Below are 13,668 nucleotides of genomic sequence, written 5' to 3'. Positions count from 1 at the left end.
TCCCTGGTCATTGTCCAAAATCTATATAAACCAAAGTAGAAAAATAAACTTCTCTCTTTTTTCCCTGATGACCTGACTGTGTGGGTATTGTTGATTTGGTGTCCCATAGCGAGAGTACCCAAACGTGGTTGGGCATTCAAAAGTGCAGTTTGGGAGGCAGCCTGTAAAACAGTGGAGTCAATCTCATGCTGCTCAGTCAGACTATTTATTATCCAGTTTTGGGAAGTGGTCACTCACATTATTGCTCTGCTGAGCACACGCCTTGAGTCCATCTTGCATTAACATTGATTTATATTTGTGTTCTCGTGTTTGTTTTCTAAAATCATGAAAAAAGAATATTTCAGTTCTAGAGATTCACTGAGTAGGTGTTAGAATGGGGACATTCTTGAACCTTCCAGACCCAGTTTTATTATTGTAGGCAGAGCTGAGAATCAGTATTCCCCAAGGGCACCATAGAGACAAACAGCTGAATTTTGTGGCCTTTATTCTGTCAACTTCTCTCAGCTCTGGATTTCTTTCAAGAAGTGACATCTCTATCATATGAAAAATCCCTACTCAACATCTAATAATTTTGTTGCATTTCCCAGAAGACTTAATTTTTAATTAAAAAAGGTATATTTAAAAGAATTGTTATTTTTGAAAAGATAATTCTCAACAATACCTAATGCTAAGCAGAGCTGATAATCTTAAAGTTGAAATGTCAGCTATTAAGTACAGGAGGACACAGTAAGGAAATCTCCCCCCAAACATTTATCCTGGGACTATTACATTGCAGTGGCATCACTACTAGACAGTTCTCTGAAAAAGGACATTAAAGATGAGGTTTTTAGACTCTTTCTCCAGACCAAGGCACAACAAAGCTACCACATATGAATGGAAAAAAAAAATCTAACCTTTTGCTGGTTTTATAAATTCTAAAAACTTCCTGCATCCAACAGGAATCGAGAAAGTAAATGGATAAGCATAAGTTGGAACAAGCTAGCAAACCAAATTCAGAAAACACTTTGACAGTTTTGAATATGCACTTGCAAAAAATCATTAACATTTGAGAGTTAGCCAAAGTTCATAGCTGGGATTTAAATTTTCGAAAACATTTCCGCTCGCTCTGACAATAAATATTACACATGATATAACATTAATCCCAGCTGATAATGTTCCTTATAACACATTTTATGAATCATCACACTTCTCTGCTTTTAACACCCCATCACTTAGAAGGAAAAACTGAGGAACAGAGAATGAGCCTGTTCTGTAAAATCAGGAGTAAGGGCCTCCTTAATGCAATAGTCTTTGGAGCAGACTGATCTATGGGGGTGTCTAGTTGCTGAACTTTTATTCAATTAATAAAAATAAGTTATATGTTTTTTTTTTTCCTTAATTGCCTTATATGTATAAACAAATATGGATATGGTGGTGTAATCTGATTAAGGATTTCTATTCCTCAAATTCCTACCAATGCTTTGTTTTAGCCACAGTTCCTGTAACCTCTGCATTGGTGCTGATCTGTCTGACCAGAAATATTCCATCACTTTCTCCTGTGAACTGCTTTGGGGGTTTCAAGTGACAAAGAACAGGAACTTTGATTCTTCTTTTTCCAAACAATTTGTAAATCACAGCATCAAAGCACACGTTCAGTGGGAGAGAGAGCAGCTTGTGGTTTTGCGGACATTGTGGTTCACTGCATCTCTGAAGAGCTTGGAGCTCACATCTCCTGTGATTTTATTTCCACACCTCTATTCTCTCCAGTCCTTTTCTCAAGAGTGAGGCAGCAAATACAGATATACAGAAGAGCACCTGGTAAGGCCATTTGTTAAGTGAAATTCTCATCTCCATTACAATCTTGCAGCTTCCTATCATTATGTCTAGGTTAATCAAAGATAATTACAGAGCCCCAGTGAAGCAGGCAGAAATGTATTTGGATGCACAGCAGAAGCTCATGTTGATATACACCAAGACTGGTTATGCACCCTTTGACATAATTATTTTCCCTGCAATGGATGACAGCAAAACCAGTGTCTGAGAAAGAGCAAGCAGTGATTTTTTTTTTTTTTTTTTTTTTTTTTTTTTTTTTTTTTGGTGAGTTATTTTTTCCTTAATGGCTCCTTAAAAATGCTAAGTTTTTCACACTGCAGCAATTAGCCTGCCCTTGTACTTCATAGTGAATTAATATCACAGCAGTCTGGAAAATGCCTTACAGCATTGCAAACCAGGGTGGGTGTCTGCAGGTCACCACCCAGGGGTGGCCCTGAGACTCCCTGTGACCCAAAGGTGGCCATGAGCACAGAGCCAGCTCGTAGGGTGTGAGAAATGGATTTGTAGAGGATTCTCAAAGCCTGGATGAAAGCTCACAGAGTCCTGTAGATCTGTGTGCAAACTCTGAGATCAGGTGTGCTGGCTTAGAAAGGCCATGGGATAGAGAGGACATCGTTGAGAGAGAGATTCAACAGGAAACAAGTTTCAAAGGATGGCCTTGCAAACAGACCAGATATTTTGGAGAACTAGAACTGTGACAGATGTATTGTAACCAGACCACGTGGGGTGAAATAAAAGGTAGTTGGTGTTGGAAGCATTAGCAACATTGTGTGGCAAAATCTAATAGGCTGAAAAACATTCATAAGGTATTGTAACAAAGAAATAGGTTGTGTTTTCATAGAATGGCGCTGAGTTATACTCTCGTTGAGTTTTTATCTTGTGTCTCACCCTTCTACGAGATCCATAAAGGAATAAAATCTTTAAAAACACCTCTCAGTTGCCCTGTCTCTGTAGAGCTGGGTTTTTCCAGCAGTACAAGGTGCACAGTGCCTGTGCAGGGTGTCCAGGTGGGCAGGAGGTGATAGAGAGAGGAAGCTCCTGGTACATTTTGCTTCTGGTGCAGGCAGAGCTGTTCCAGTTTTACATCTGCTGAGTCCCTTACCCTGACACTTAGGCAGAAGAACCCAACCTGAGCTCTTGTTCTGAGGCAGTGAAAGCTCTGTCTCTGCTTCCAGCAGCTTGGGTTTTCTCCTCATTCTTGTACAGGATCAGTCAACACAGAAACACGGCCTGGGATTGTGTTCTAATATACCTCAAGCTCCTGCTGACAACAGGAGATGCTCAATATTAGCAACCCATTTCCCATCTCTCTCCCAGCTCCACTTTAAATCATTATTGAAGTCTTCTTGGTGTTATGTTTTTGATTGTGGGTTTTTGTTTGTTTGCTTATGGGGTTTTTGTTTGTTTGTGGGCTTAAGAGAAGAAGAGAGAACTGTATGTACAAGAACCAGTCTGAAAAACCAAAATTCTCTGGGTTAAAATTGGAGTCTGCAGTAGCAGTGAGGATCACAGGTTCAGCTAATGCAGCGCTGTGCTATTTGTAAACACCTTCTCATTGCCTGCAAAAATGGAACAGAACATACCAGGCTGCCAAGGGCCAGGGAAAAGCATCATCTGCAAATACTTTATCCTGACACCTCTGAGAAATGGAGGAATTGTGCTGGGAGTCAGCTGAAGTGAATGCAAATATCTGCCCTTTCCATCTGAAGAGCCTTCAGTGGTGTTCCAGGTTTGATTGTCATTAGCCTAATGCTATTACTCCCTGCTTTGTACAGAAACTGGACTTGGAGGTCTGGAAAATCTCTGGAAGAGATGTTGTGGATTTGGGACACAAATTGTTTCCCAGTTTAAGATTCCAGTCACACTTTTCAGGTTGGGCTCAGAAAGTGAACATGCTCATGTCACAATGACACAAGTAAATCTGCTTTTAGCAGCCACCTCTCTTTGGGATCCTGGGCCCTCTCAGCAGTCTAGGCTCCACAATTCCTGGAAAGCCTTGAACAACATGCCAGTACTCATGGACAGCTGGGCTCAAACACTGAGTCAATCAGAGGTCATCACAGATCTATCCTAAAATCTTGCTTGGAGTTTAAGAACAGGATAAGCTGCCTGTATAAATACATGAAAAGTGTTTATGGGCATTAAAATCTGACCCAAAATGCTTTAGCAAGACTTTTACTCTTTAAATGACTCTTTTGAAATTGCATCTTCACTATTGTCTATTTTACTCATGCATTAATTCCCATGAAGGAATATGCACCATTTACTGTGGCAGTCTCCATTTTCATTTTCTCTGATGGAGTGGCAGCTGGATCAAACTCACACTTTGTTTCATCAAGGAAAGAGAATTAATTCATTGTTGAAAAGGGCCACCTTCTGTAGTTTCACTAAGGAAGAACATTCCTTGGCTATTTTTGTTGTTTCTTCTCCTGGAGCTGGCAAACTGAGGAATGCTGAAAGCATCAGTGTTTACTAAAGAGTTTTTTGTGCACTGCCCATTAAGTTTCAACAATTCTAAGTCCAGAATAAGGTGGTGACACTTCAATGTATTAATCGCTCAGCTTATCAAAACAAATGACTGATTTGCCAAGACAGCTAGCACTGCTTCTAAGCTGCTCTGAAAAAAAAAAAATGAGAGCTTTTCAAATAGCACTATTAGAGTTAATTAGATAGGAACTTGTAAGAAGGCAGCAATGAAATTAAAATAATAGCTTGGTAGCTTGGTCTAACATACTCAAAAGTCCAGATGTTAATAGCTGATTGGGAGGAGCTCTAAATTACACTGAAGCAAGTTCCAGAATTGGCTTCTTGTTATTCAGCAGGCAATCTGTATGCAATATTTAACAAATCAGGCATTTGATGAATAATTGTTGACAGATCCTGTCTGCTTCACTGCTTTTCACAGAACTGCATCAGTGAGAGTAGACACAGCATATGTCTAAGAGGTTCCATAAACTTTTTCACCATTTTTTTATATGCTCAGTTCCTGAAATCCACCAAAGAGCTATTAATATTGTCCCTTCTGCAGAATCAATAGTCAACAGCTCTGGAAAACCCAGTAATCTGCTGAGGAGCTACCTGGTATTATGGAATGGTTGGGAGAGCTCCTCATTTGATTTAGGAGTATATGTCAAAACCTGGCTCTCAGCAAAAGCAAATTAATGATCATCTGAAAGAATGCAGCACACATGATGTAAATGGAAGTAGAAACTACCCCTATTAATAAGAAGGGAGAAAAGCAACTATTTGCAACTCACTCTATCTGTAATTTTTCATTCATGAACACAATGAGCAGCCTATTTTTCAAGAGTGCAGCCTTTAGGATATTATTCAGTGCTTGGTAACTTTCTGTGGATCCATCTGATAAGAACCTACTTATCTTCCATTTGCTCAGGTCTTGCAGAGTGTCTTCAGTCAGGAATTGGGCTCTAGGACAGAAAACAACAGGCTTCTGTCACAGACTGATGGCCCTGCAGCTAATGGACTTTACATTGCAGGGGCTTTTTGGCAGATAAATAACAGCCCACTGCAGGGACAGGACTAGGAATGGTGGCTCAGGCAGCAGGGGAAAGCAGGCTGTGCTTAAGTCAAATTTTAAGCAGGTCTGGTTCTACAACCTAAACCAAACATTCCTCACAGTGGCTTGCTGTGGCCTCACAGTGCTTGCTGTGAGCTGGACATTCATCCTTGAAAGAGCTTGGAGAACCAGCACAGGGATTTCAGTTTTTGCTTGAATCCAAGGCCTTGTCTTTACTGTGGAATTGGAGAGCACAGCAAACACTCCACCCTCCCTGCAGGTGTAAAGATAGATCCCTGCCCATGAGCTGACCGGCACTGCTGCCCTCGCTGCTGGCCAAGGGAAGAGCTGGCCTGACTCTGGGTGAGTGCCTCGTTTCTGCCTTCAGTGAATCAGGTGAATGTTTTACAGCTTAAAGTCATGGAAAAGGCACACAACATAAAGTTACACAGCACTTCTTTCAGTTTTCTCCTGAAATTCTGAATTACGAGCCAATCACCCGGATCAGTTTAGCAAATTAGGCTACTCTGCTTTGTTTACACTGCAATTTGCTTTGTAGTGAGATCAATTTGATAAGTTTCATTAGGGACCTGAGAATTTCACTGACTGAAACTGCAGTGCTCTTATTTCTCACGGGCCAACCTGTTTGTCCTTCATTCAACAACATTTTTAAGCCAAAGGCAGCCCAGGTGCACTCACTGGGTCTGTTTGGCATCTCAGAGCTCAGTTAAAAGACGCAGCTGGGCCAATAAACTGCAGAAGGAGTCATTTTCTCCTTACTCCAGGTTTTTAAGGATGCTTTCCACAGAGCACAAGAGCTCTCAACCCCCAGGCACAAGAAATCAGGCAAGGAAGGGAAGAGATTGATGTGGCTGAGTAGGAAACTGCTGGTCAAACTAAAGGGAAAGGAGAATTGCACAGGCAGTGGAAGCAGAAACAGGAAAAGTGAGAGGACATTTTCTGGCTCTGTAGGAATGGGGTGCAGAAGGCCAAGGCCTGGATGCAACCACAGATAAAATATGAGCAGAGGATCAGATTTCAATTTATGATTTAGCCCTTTACTGGAGGGAAGAGAGAAATCCATGCGTGTGTTTGTGGTACTGCAGAGAGCATGCATTGAATGCTGTGGTATGGAAATTCATCTCTTTTTTTAAACCTAATTTATAGACAGATTGCACAGAAATATGCCTTAAAATTGTTATCATCTATTAATAGGCAGGCAATACTGGTTTTGTCTCTATTCCAAAATGAGATTAAAACATAAGCTGCAGGAATGTTCTTAATCATTCAGACTTCCTCTAAATATAAGTTGTGACTGATCTTCACTGGCATGCAAAATATTATAATTAACATACCATAATAAAAATGGTACATTTTCCACCGTGGGAAATTGTTCTCTATTAATAAGCTAACCAAGTGACTATCTACTACATATTACCACCAGCATAATTCAAAAATAATGCACTCCAGGGAAATAGATGCTTGGATTCCACAGGTGCTGCTGTCTGGCACAGCCCCAGTAGGGTTATTTTGCAGTGTATCAGGAGGGAAAAAGTGTCAAAACCCACCAATGCTCCTGCAGGCAGCTCGATGTACATTCTGGTCATATTTGTACACCATCATTGATTTTCTTCCAAGCAGTGGAGAAAAGACAGGGCCATGGTTTGTGCTGAGTACAGGTCTTTATCCACGAGATGGCACTCTGCTTGTCACTGCAGTGAACCAGCAGAGGGGAAAATGAACCCAGCTCTAGAGCACAGAAGAAAATATTTATCGTCATCCTTAATTTATTCAAATAAAATCTAATTTCTCATCATTTTCATAGCTCTTTATTTCAGCTGTGTGAGACTGATATAAGACTCACCTTATAAGGAATTAAAGGAGACATTTTTCTTCAGTGTCAATGCAGATACATTTACATATCCACATTTTTCCCAAAGCTGTGCATTCACATCCATTGTTGATTGGGCACAATTTCCACAGAAAACCACACAAATGTTACAGGCTGACTCGAAAGTTGCTGAAACCTCACAAAATTTTCAGCAGAGCTGGCAACTTGCACAGTTTGAGAGCAATCAGAGGTAGCTGGATGTCACATTAGTCTGGGTTGGAAGAAAAATATTTGAGGTATTTATTTATTAAGATGTAGATATTACAGAAGTCTCCTCAGGACCCTGCAGTTCTCTCAGGTCCCTCTGTGGCAGGAGAAGCTGTACCCACATAAGGCTGACCCAGCCAGTGGGAACAGCAGCATAAATATAAACCAGGTTGTGCAGATCATATGGATTCAGTATAAACTAACTTTCAGGATTATGCTGATGTAATTCCTTTTTCACAATTGCTGTAAAAACCAACACATTTAATACCTTCAGTGGTACCCTAAAATTCCTCTGCATTTCCCCCTAATGTTCTGAGGAAAAGCCCTGCCTTGTAGAAGTCTATTAAATTACAGCTATTCTCATCCTGAGGTTTGTTCTCTGAAAGCTTTTCAGCATCCATTTCCAGTTCAATGGGTTTTTTTTTTTGAGTCAAAAGTCAAATTTTCTTTCAAAGAACTGTTCTGATGTACGGTTTAAATAAACCCATCTAACCAGGCATTGCTCCCTCATGGCTGAGAGTAGGCACAAGGAGCAGGTTTTGTCCTGTGGAGATTCCAGTTCCTTGAGACTTTGTAGTTTGCTTCCTCCCACTCTGCTCCAACTTTGACTTCTGGAGTCCAGTGTCACACTGAGCTCTGCTTTAGCTTGTGGCAAGGGATATATTTTTTTAAAAAATTTACCCTGTTACTTTTGTGTCTTCTAAAAGAAATGAAATGCAAAATTGGTTGGAAGAAAGAGTATGAAATCCTGACTTCAGCTGGGAACTGGAAATCACTCCACATTCTTGTTAGGTTGTTTTCCAAATTTTTCTTCCATGCTAGTCTGCATAGGAACCAAAAAGTATCCTGTAAGAGCCCCTGTATCCCAAACCTACCCTCTCTTCCACAATAATAATAATAAATAAAGATAAAAATATAACTTTTTATATCTAGTAGCTTACATTCTATTTCTTCCCTGTAGGTATTGTGGGAGTTTGCACTGGAGTACAATATTTTGCATCTTTGCTTTTCTCAACATTTTTCTCTTCTGCTTACAGACAATTAGTCAGAGAAAATTCCTCCAAGCAGGTTGAATTCAAATGTTCTGTGCCTTGAACTCTGACTTCACTCTGTGCTGAAAATGTTGTATATTCTAGACTTGTGGCCTCAGAACACTCCTTGTTTGCTTCTCTCCTTACAGAATTCCTGCTGCAGCTCTGATGGACTGGCTGTCAGAGGCATATACTTTGATATTTTAATTCTAATGAGGGTCTCAAAATTATAACAAGCCCTTTATGGTGACAGTGAGTGATGACTCACCACACAAAAGAGTCTCCCAGACAGATAATTATTTAAGCATGTATTTCAGCAGATCATCCGTTAGGTGTCTCAGAGGAAGAGATTTTTTTATTTTTTTTATCAACAGGAAGACAAGGCAGTGAGTTAAATTACCTTGTAGGCAATACTGACTCAGGAGGGGGAATGGGAAGTTATTTGAGAACTGCACACACGTCCTGCCTAAATCTGGCTCTTCTTACTTAGCTCATGGCATTTGGAGCTTGCTAATTGTCAAGATTTCCTTGAGCATTTAGTCTGACAATATCCACAAGGCCTGAACTGAGTATTTGTTTCTTAAGGGATGAATGGAGTCAGCAGTGATGGTGATCTGGCACTGTCACCCCACCTGGGAAGGATTAGGGTTACAAACTTAAAGCGGTTACAGAGAGTGACTTGACCGAGGCTGCCACCAGTCCTGGGCACAAACTCTGTTAACAAAGCTCTAAAATAGATCTCTGTAGCCCTGGTTCTGTGCCTGAGGTGTTTTGGTTTTCTGAAATTCTTTTCTCAGAGAATTTTCTGTAAACAGGAGAAATGTTTTTGTAGCTGTAACTTTGTTATTCATTCCTTTCCCCAGGAGGGACTTCTCCTTGATGTCCCTCTGCTCTGACCAATGGGAGTGAAGAGGTTTGTCTTTGTGTCACCAATCCAATTGGTCTGTGTGAAACAGTATAAAAGGGAGACACATCCCAAAAATCAAGGAGTCATTTTCAGCCTTCTGAAGCTGAGTCTGTGTCGTTGTGGTGTAAAACATTGTCAGATCTCAGTTGTGTTTTTTATTTCTTTTTATTCTGAAAGGAAACATCACAGGCCAAAGGAAACCCACGATGCTTTGGAGGTCCTTGAAGAGACAGACTTCAAATTTTTGGATTAAAACTGTAGCCTGAGTGATTTGACCACTGAGGGACCTTATTCCATTTAGATGAGCTCTCTGTAACACTTCCCAGGGGGTGGCTTTGCACAGGGAGTCAAAATTTAGCTGCTGTAGGAGCTGCACCCACTGCAGCAGCAGGGGTGTTTACCTGGGAGGAGAATTTATGAGACCTTGAGCAGGGAAGGTCTAGTCCAAGGTATAGTCCAAAATGTGAGCAGGTAGAAACTCATAAAGCATGAGGATTTCTCATCCAAGGCAAGCATTATGTGTTTTTCAAATCCCTGATGAAAATTTCCTCTTTCCCCAGGATGTTTGGGAAGTATTTTTCTCTTAAATCTTGTATTATCTTACCTTTGTGTCTTTTCCCAGCATGAATCTTGCTAAAGAAACCTTGTAGGTCAGATATCACATCTCAACCTCATATAAAAGAAATATAAATAAATAAATTAAAATAATAAACAAACAAACAAATAAATAAATAATTTATAATTGCTGCTGGATCAATTATCAGGTCCTCCACAGAGCATTTCCCACTGTCACAAAATGAACCATTGAGAACAACCATGGGCTGCAACAGGAGAGGAGGAAAAATGGTATTTCAATGTGAAAAGAATGAACAACTTTGCTCCTCTCCAGCTGCTCTGAGCAAGTGCTGCTGTCCTGACAGGAAGTCAGTAGGTGGTTTTCAGGTCTTGTAGCATCCAGGGTAAATTATGGCCTTACAGCTGAAATATCACATATTCCCTAATCACCCCAGCCCTGGAGTTTCTGAGAATTACCACTCTGTTGAAATTTTTACAATAATAAAGGCATAAACACTCTTCATAGGGAACTAGACCCATTAGATAGGGCTCTTCATATGGGGAAAAACGACTGTACCCTTTTTAAAATAGGAAAATAATGGAGAATTTCATACAAATGTGAAAATTAATGGCATTCCCTTATGCAGTCTCTGATACAGACTCGCTCTGTCTGGGTTAATTTGACTTAATTTTGAATGCTTGCTTGATCACATATTTTCAACTCCTTTATCTAGTATTCACATATTTTCCCAACTTTTTTTTTTTTTTAAAGCAAGGAATCTTGCTTAGGCTAAAATAGCTCCATAAAACAGCTCTCATTTGAAAATAAAACCACATTTCTTTTCAAAGACAATGCTAATAATTGGAGCAATTATGTAACAGGCAATGCTATCACAGATAAAAACCCAGGAGTTTCACTGCAGAAAATTCCCTTTTCACTGTGAGGTAACAGACAGCCTTACAGATATACATTAGGAATGGATGAGAAAAAGAGGAAGGAGGAAAAAACATATGTAGAAATGGTTACAATGGGTAGATTGATACAAATGCCACCTGTGGTGTTTTGTGTGCACACAAGTGCCCTGTGCACGGTGCATCCAACTTACAATCAAACAGATGAAAAAAAAAATTGTTTTAAAATCTCAGGCTGCTGGTTCTGTTCTCAGTTCTCTGAGACAGACAGAACAGACCTGACATCATTACCTTGACACGTTTCCATGATGGTCACTGCTGGATCACTGGTGCTGAAAGGATTATGAACAGCAAGCACAGCAGTTGTCACTGAGCAAATAAGGGTTTTCCTGTCTGGAAACCCTTTCCAAGACATAATGTCCTGTTTCTCTGTTTCTCTCACAAGAATTGAGTTACCTAGCTGTGCATATTCTTGATTAATAAAACAAAACTAAACTAAAACAAACTAAAAAAGGTTTGTTCTTATGGAACCAGCTTTTTCATGTACTTAAAAAACCCCAAAACATTACTGTTTTTCTGTTATTATTTGCATTGTAAAATATAATACATATTTCTATCCCCCCCCTCAGCTGTGGATGTATTCTGGGGCTGGGTTTAACTTCTGTGGAAAGTAATTTCCATTTTCTTTTATTTATGTAGCTTTATTTACGTGGTTTTATTTATGTAGTTTTGGTTGAGTACTTATGCTCGATGTGTACAGCCGTGAATCTTCAGTTGCTATGGCTAAACCGAGCAAAGCACAATATCATTTGTCCATCTTCATGCTGGAGAAAGAAATATAAACAGCCTTTTCCTCCAGGATTTAAACAATGAAAAAAGTTGCACAGAGTTGCTATTAAAGCATAAATCCAGAGTGAGAGTAGCAGCAATAACTACCACTTTCCTAATGTAATGATTTTCATATCCTCTTCAAAAGTGCTTGAAAACCCACAGGATTTGTCTGAATATAGATGGGTTGACTATTATGTGAGTTTAGTGCTTGATCCAGTCTGGCTCTTACTCATGATTCAAAAGAAATAGGATAATGGTCTACTTGCCTAAAATCAGATGCATAATTTTGATGTTCAAGTCTCTTCTTAAGAAGAACCCTTGAAAGAAGTCTTCAGTGTTAATAGCAAAATGAGATTATAAAGAGTAAAAATATCACATTACACAAAACCAACTATTTTTAGCAAGAGCAAAAACCTAAATACAGAAAGGCTGTTCTATATTTCCAGATTCGGAAATTTTTAAGCAAATACAGAAACTGAGAAATTTTTGTTGAAGGAATTAAAAATGTCATTAGAATAGAATAAGATAGACTATTTCAGTTGGAAGGGACTTGCAACAACCATCTAGACCAGTCTGGGGCTGACCAACAGCTGAAGCATGTTGTTAAGGTCATTGTCCAAATGCCTCTTAAGCACTGATGGTCTTGGGGCATCAACCACCTCTCTAGGAAGCTGATCCAGCTGATCTCTCTGTGCTGATGCCCTAAGTTTTATCTTTCCTATATTTCAGGTTCTGTGGTGCCCAGGGGTGCAGCTCTGAGCTCACAGTCAGTGTCACTCAGCTCTGCACACAGCAGGGACACAAAACAAATCCTTTTCCTGCTGCACACCAAGGACAACTTTCAGGCCCAAAAGCACAAACAAGGGTGGCTGGAGGGAGGAACAACAAGGATGGGACCTCACAGCCTGCAGCTGCAATTGGACAATTCAACCCCAAGATGCAAATGGACCAAAACTGATCAAAGTGTGAGACCTGGTGACCCTTTGTCCATTTTGTGACCATTTTGGGTCCCCCTTGGGTGTAGCCCTGGCCAGGCTCATGTCCTGCCCAGGGTGGATCCTTAAAGGCCTTTCAATAAATCTCTACTTTATTCTCTGGCTCTGTCCAGTCTCTGTTCCAGCTCAGCCTCCCCAAGGCATCAGTACAGAAATGCTTTCCAATGTCCATCCTGAACCTCCCCTGGCACAGCTTTGAGCCATCCCTGTGCATCCTAGAACTGGATACCAGGGAGAAAAGATTGGATTCAACTAAAGAAAGATGACATGAAATAATTATGACTTGGTAACTGAATTTAGTCTAAAAGATCCTTCTAACTTGGCAAGTGAATTTAAGTGATCAGGTGCTTTCAACTCATTTCTATACCTTCTGTGTGTCTTGTTCTTATGATATAGGTTACCATAAAAGTAATGTAGAACTGCTGCAAAAATTAGAAACAGAAGATAAAAATAATTCAGTGCTGTACCTGACAAACCACAAGACTTGTTTGCATCACTTTAGATCAGCTGTTCTGTAATATTCCCGACAACACATGCATTTTAATGCTTAACTGGATGACCATGAAGCCAAAGCTGAACAGTTCATTTCTTGTGTTTCTTTTCATTTTAACTTCATTGACACTTCGCTTATCCTTGCAAAACATACTCTGAAACCACGCCAGGAATGGAAGAGGAAAATGCCAATGTAATCAGCCACCAGAAAGGCATTTGGACACAGTGTGAAAATGTCCTTGAGCCTAAACAGAGGCACATCAATAAATGTGCAGATGACAAGAGATGCAGGACTTGGTGAACATTGTATTATTTCCCTGCAGTAAGCAAAAAACTTTTTTTAAGGTGTATAGTGAGAGAAGAAGAAGAAGAAGAAAAAAATTACACATTTAAAGAAATGTTAACCACTATTTGTGGTGTTTATTGTGCTGCCAGGCATTGTGAAGACATCCCTGCTGGAATATTCACAAATAATGAAAATGTTTTGGGAGGAGCATGTTCCCTGCTGAAACCAAAAC

This window comes from Zosterops lateralis (assembly GCF_965231275.1).
Source record: "Zosterops lateralis genome assembly, chromosome: 21".
NCBI lineage: Eukaryota > Metazoa > Chordata > Aves > Passeriformes > Zosteropidae > Zosterops > Zosterops lateralis.
Note: the sequence above shows the minus strand (reverse complement) of the source record.